Source organism: Eschscholzia californica, unplaced genomic scaffold (genome assembly GCF_041429995.1).
Source record: "Eschscholzia californica isolate CP2 unplaced genomic scaffold, dmEscCali1.0.p SCAF_1, whole genome shotgun sequence".
In the NCBI taxonomy this organism is placed as follows: Eukaryota; Viridiplantae; Streptophyta; class Magnoliopsida; order Ranunculales; family Papaveraceae; genus Eschscholzia; species Eschscholzia californica.
Genome location: NW_028238198.1, coordinates 33552871 through 33559629, shown reverse-complemented (window position 1 = coordinate 33559629; position 6759 = coordinate 33552871).

Sequence of the window (6759 nt, the reverse complement as noted above, 5' to 3'; positions counted from 1 at the left end):
AATCTGAAGTGGTGATTATTGTAAGGTGAACCCTAAAAAGGGTTGATAATTTGAACAAACTATTTGTCTTCGGTCAAATTTAGTAACCCTAAAAGAGATATAGGAAAACTAACACTACTTGAATATAGTCTCATTAGTTCATGAAGATCGAGATGATTTTTCATGAGAGAACAAACTTGTATCCATCCCAACATCTTCTTTCATCTTTTCTTCTACTCTATGTTATCCCAAAAAAACATATGGTGTGCTTGGTTGCAGGATTCTTAGGTAGGATTCCTATCAAAAGTGAGATTCGGTAGGAATCAAGAATCCTTGGTCTATTTGGCTACAAGAATCCTAAGACTCTTGAATCCTAAGGATTCCTAATTCCAAAATTTATGATAGACCAAAATCCCACCATACTTCTAGGATTTTGGATTAATTTATCTAGATTTCAGACTTAAAATCAACAAATAAATATTTCCTTCTACAAAATAATTATTAAAAATTTTTTTTTTTAGAATTTTTTTTTTCCGAAAATGTTTTTTTTTTTTTTCCCAAAACCCAATTTTCTCGACAATAGTTTTTTCCTCGAAAATCGATTCTTCCCCAAATAATTTTTTCCCGAAATTCAATTTGTTTTCTTCCATGAAAACTTTTTTTTATCCAAATCCGTTTTTTTCTTCGAAAAATCGTTTTTTTTGCCTCGAAACTTTTTTTTCTTCTCGAAAATCATTTTTTTGATGATTGAAAATTCCTGAAACATTTTTGCTTCATGAAGACCGTTTTTTTTCCGAATTGTTGTTTTCCAGGGAAAACGATTTTCGTGAAAAAAAACATCCATGAAATCTTACCGAAAAAAGGGAGGGTTTTCGAGGAAAAAAACGAGTTTCGAGAATAAGATTTTTTTTTTCAAATATTATTTTTAAAGAAGCGTTTAAAAATACTCAAATAATAATAAATCATATGATTCTTATTAGTTGTCAAACAAACCAAAAAATGCTACTTGGATTCATGAATCCAAAGGACTCATGAATCCGCGGACTCATGATTCCACCATCCAAACACACCATTAGGTTAGATCTAAAAGAAAAGAAACGGGAAACTAAAACATTGAAAATGAAATAAATCTAATCCGGTGAAGGGAGATCCCTTCAACGGGATTCTTAAGAGCCTAGTGATATTGTCGTTTTGACACTTCTGGGTCTCACAGTTTTAGAAGACTTCACTAGAGTGTGTGCTTAACCTCTTAAGAAGAGCATCACACTTTATTTTACCACCTATGTGACATTGTTTACGACACACCCTAACAAGACCAGGTCACAATAGAGCGAATCGTGCTGATAACGTGTTATAACATATCTTAAATTTAATTGATATAAAACTCAGATATAAAACTCGAACGTGATCATTGCTTGGTACGAGTTGAAAGAGAGTAATCACAAGAAAGCTATCCTCAATTTGATTCCTTTTGCAATTATGTGGGGAATTTGGAAGGCAAGGAACGACACCATCTTCAACGATAAAATTACGTCAAAAGAGCACATCTTCTTCTCGTAGAAATGCCTCATTTACCACTGGAGCAGGAAGTTCTCTTGGGCGAAGTCTTATTCTTTTGGCAGTATGGTGGGGACTTGGGACTCTTTCATCTCTCTCGTGTAATGTTTTGTGTTTTGGTTTTGTTTTTTGTTTGTGTTTCTTTCTTGTTTTTGTCCTACCCTTCTAAGGGATTGTAATATCCTCTCTTTAATCAATTAAATCACCTTATTCAAAAAAGAAATAGTAGATAAGATTGTACTTGATTTTGTTCTGAAGTAAGTGATATTAAGTTTATTATCAGAGTTGTAGGAACTTATAATTTCTTTCAAGAATGTTTTAATTCTATAATTATGTTTAATGGGGTCTTTTTCACTTGAAATTTGAAAAATCCATCGACTTACTAATGGAATTAAAAGAGGTCATCAAAAGAAAGCTATGTTAAATAGTATTCATCCAAATCAAGGTCAGAAAATCGAAAATTTTGAGGTTTTTTTAATTGTATGCATAAAAGGTTGGGGTTTTAGTGTCCTTATGCCCAAACAGTTGTATTCGTGAATAATTTATGGATGTGTTAAATGTTTATGAGTTTCGCAAGTGAGTATACCCTAAACCCTAAACCTTATTTGGGGTAGGATCTGATCACAATCCCATACTGCTAGTGACTAACCCTAAACCTTATTTGGGGCCGAAACCATTCAAGTTTATCCGAACTTGGATGTCCCATCCAGATTGTAGCACCTTCATCAATAAAAACTGGAGCAACACCAATTTCCACATCCACAACAAACTCAACACCTTGGCTATAAAGCTTTCCCAATGGAATAAAGAGGTGTTTGGCAACATTGACAACAAAATCAAGAGTTTGACTAGGGATCTTCAGAAGGTGCACAATCAGGAGACCTTCCATAGGCTTTCCACCGAACTAGAAGAACTATATAATCAACAAGAAAGCTTATGGAGAGAGAAATCGAGAATAGTGAACATTCAACTCGGAGACAGAAACACAAAATACTTCCACTCTAAAGCCATTCATAGAAATAGGAAAAACCAAATAATGGCTATCAAAATGGAAGACAACTCTTGGAATAGTGACCATAGTGAGATTGCTAATATATCAGTAACAACCTCAGAAATATCTCGACTTCCACGGAAAACCATACGTCGATGGATATTTTAGATCTTTTTTCCTTCCCAGATTACGGGGGCGCAAAATCTTATGCTCACTACAATTCCTAATAATTAGGAGATTAAAAGCGCAGTTTTCTCGATGAAACCTGATGCAGCCCCATGCCCGGATGGCTATCCCCCTTTTTTTCTACCAGTCCAACTGGGACACTGTGAAAGAAGACATAAACCATATTGTTAATAACTACTTTCAAACCTTTAGTCTTCCCCCTCTCTCAAATGACACTCATATTTGTCTGATCTCCAAAAACAAAACCCCTCAAGCCACTTCGGATTACAGACCAATCAGTCTTCTAAACACCACCTATAAAATCATCACTAAAATCCTGGCGAACCACCTTAAGAGAACACTCCCAGATCTCATATCTCCCTTCCAAGCGGCCTATGTTCCAGGCAGACAAATAACTGATAACATCATCATTAGTCAGGAAATCACACATAGCCTCAAGAATATACGAGGAGCCAAAAGTTTCTTCGGCCTTAAGCTAGATATGTCAAAAGCTTTTGATAGGGTAGAATGGTCCTATCTTGAAAACATCATGAACTACTTGGGCTTTGACGACCGCTGGATTCAAATGATCCGCTCCTGTATTACTACTTCTTCTATGGCGGTCCTTATCAATGGTAGACCAAGTCCCACTTTCAATGTGTCAAGAGGAATCAGGCAAGGTGACCCCCTTTCCCCTTTCCTCTTCACTCTGGCAATGGAAGGTCTTAGCAGATTGATTGAGAACAAGGATTGCAATAATCCATTTATAGGCTTCCCGATCCCCAAATCGAATCTTACTATCAACAACCTTCTTTTTGCTGATGATTGTATTATCTTTGGCCAAAATTCTATGGACAACATCAACAACCTCATGAATATATTGCAAATCTTTAGTGAGGCTTCTGGTCAAATGATTAATTACTCCAAATCTACTATCTTCTTCTCTAAAAACACTACTCCCAAGTTTAAACGTATAACCACCCGAAAACTTAAAGTTCACCAAGCTTCCTCCCTAGATAAATATCTTGGAACCCATCTCTTCATAGGCAAAAACAAAAAACAAACATTCTCTCCCCTTGTTAATCAAATCCAAACCAAGCTTTCCAAATGGCAGACTAATCTTCTGTCCCAAGCTAGCCGCTCGGTGGTTATTTCAACCATAGCAGCGGTTGTTCCACGATACCAGATGCAATGCTTTGCCATCCCCAAAGGTATAAGCGATCGCATTGAGACTCTGCAAAGGTCTTTTTGGTGGGGAAAAACCAAATCCATTCACACCATTAACTGGCCAAGATATGTCGCCTTAGACGAATGGGAGGACTAGGTTTTAGACTTCCCAACATAGACAATCAGGCCTTCATCAGTAAACTGGCTAGGAGAACTCTGAGAAACCCAGAGTCCCCTTGGGCTCGCATCCTCAAAGCCAAATATTTTCCTAAGGACTCCAAACCCATAAACCTAATCACTCCTGGCTGTGGAAAACTTTGTTTAAACACTTTGATCAGGTCTCGAAACTGATCTTTTGGGAAGTGAACAAAGGTGTCAAGATTAACATTTGGCAAGATTTTTGGATACCTAACCACCCGCCACCGATAACTAATGAAAATAATAGCGATCTCACGATGGTCTCTCAACTCGTAATTAACAATACATCAAACAGAAATGCCTTACTCAAACTTTTAACCCTGATATATGTAATGTTATTCTCAGTATCAATTTGCAGGAATCAAAAGAGGACAACATGAGATGGACCCTAACCAGATCAGGTAACTTCACAATACGATCTATGTACAATTTTTTAAGAACAAATAATAAAGATTATGAAACTATGGATTGGAACTTTATATGGAAAATAAACACCACTCCGAAAATCAAACTATTCATTTGGAAATGTTGTACCGACAGTTTACCAGTGAGAGATAGAATTGGCAAATACATCGGTAACGTGATCAGTTGTACTTATTGTGACAATATTGCAACGATCTCACATGTTTTACTCCACTGTCTCTATGCCCGACAAATATGGTTCCATTTTAATATAAAGACCGACAAAATCACCGATCTTAAAGAATGGATAATTCAATGGAAAGATTTGGAAGAAGAACAGATATCGCTATTTTCGAAAATTCTTTGTACTATATGGAAAGCAAGATGTGAATTTTTTTTGCAAGAAAAGATCAAACCCCCGTGCAGGTAACAACTATAATCCAGAATACAGTTACCAGCTTCAAAATCATTAAGAACTAGCAATTCAGAAAAAAAGATCAAGAAGACATTACTCTGGGAGACAATTATATAAAAATCATGGTAGATGCTTCCTTCACCTCTTTAAATGACCCAACTGGATACGGATGCATAATGAAAGACAACAAAGAAAAATTTCTCAGCATTAGCAGATACCATTAGAGGACAGAACTCAGAAGAATGCGAAAGTCTAGCAATTCTAAACTCGATGCAATGGGCGGCCGAGCTCAAAGTGAAACAACTAAGAGTAGAAAGTGACAACCAGAACTTGATCAACTACCTCAACAATAGAGCTTCATCAACTCAATGGCAATCAGAAAAACATTTAGAAGTGATTATCAAGAGCAAAAACCAATTTGACAGCATTGTATTCTCGCATATCCCAATAACCAATAACAGAGAGGCGGATAAGCTAGCCAAATGGGGAAGGAATAGCCAGCAACGTCGCGTCTGGGCCTCCGAACAAGATCTTTCTTTGATTTAGCTTTGTTAGTTTCGTGCTATGTCAAAAAAAAAATGTATTGCCATGTTGTTATTAAGTGGCAACTTAACAACGTTATGGTTGTCAAATCTTTTAGGGACCACATATGTCTATGTTACAAATAAATTTTGGTAAACAGTAATTTTATCTGTGCCAATACATAGCCACCTACGATAACAAAGCAGTTGAAGAACTCGTCACCAACACTCTTCACAAATAATTTTCTCATTAATATTATTCGCAAGCAACAATGTTTTTTATTAGCAACAAAACTATACCATCCTAAATAATCTGCCGACTGTGGTGTTCTTAAATCTTCTTTGGTTTTTGAGTTTGAAGATTTGTCTTTATTAGGGTCACCGGCCTACACCATGCACGGGTCCATTTATGGACCCGTCACGATGACCCGCCAGCTACAAAGAAGGATCTCGGCCAAACCGCGATCTATCAAGATATACCTCATCACCAACTTTGCTGCCTCAATGTTTATCCCTTGTATTCTATAGTTTCATGTAACTGTAATAGTTTTAGATAAACATCACAACTTGTATAAATACCCATGTATTCATATCAATAGAATTAACCAAACGAGAAGTATTTTCTCCACACCTCTCGCTCTCTCTCTACTAGCTCTCTCTCTCTCTCTCTCTCGACTAGCTCGATCTCTCTCTCTCGGTTAACTCAAATACTAAAGAGGGTACTTCCCTCTTCACATGGTATAAGAGCCTAACTCATTTTTTTTGAATCATGACTACTCCAATTTATTCCTCATCTGAGTACACTCCACTTCCACCCCCACCTGCTTTCGATGTTCACTACTCTGACTCTCCGACTACGGTCCTTATCACTCCATTATTATCTAGAGACAATTATGCTTCTTGGTCCCGTGCCATGACAATGGCTTTAAGGGCTAAAGATAAGTTGGGATTTGTCGATGGTACAATGCCACCACCTACTACTCCATTTGAATTTCATTCTTGGAGTTGATGAAATGACCTTGTCACCAATTGGCTCATGAACTCGGTTGCCGAGGATACACGATCATCAATTCTTTATGATAACAATGCCGCCGATATTTGACGGAATCTTCACGATCGGTTTTTTCAAACCAATGCCCCGAAAATATATCAACTTAAACGGGCTATCACTACCTTCAAGCAAGATGTGTCTTGATGTTTCATCTTATTTCACACAGTTAAAATCATTACAAGATGAACTCAATAATCTTCTCGCCATCGAACTATCTGTGGTCATGACAAGTCCTTTCTTGATCGCTCCAATCAAGAGAGGGCTATGGAATTCCTTCAGGATTTACACGATCGTTTTTCCGGCTATCCGTAGT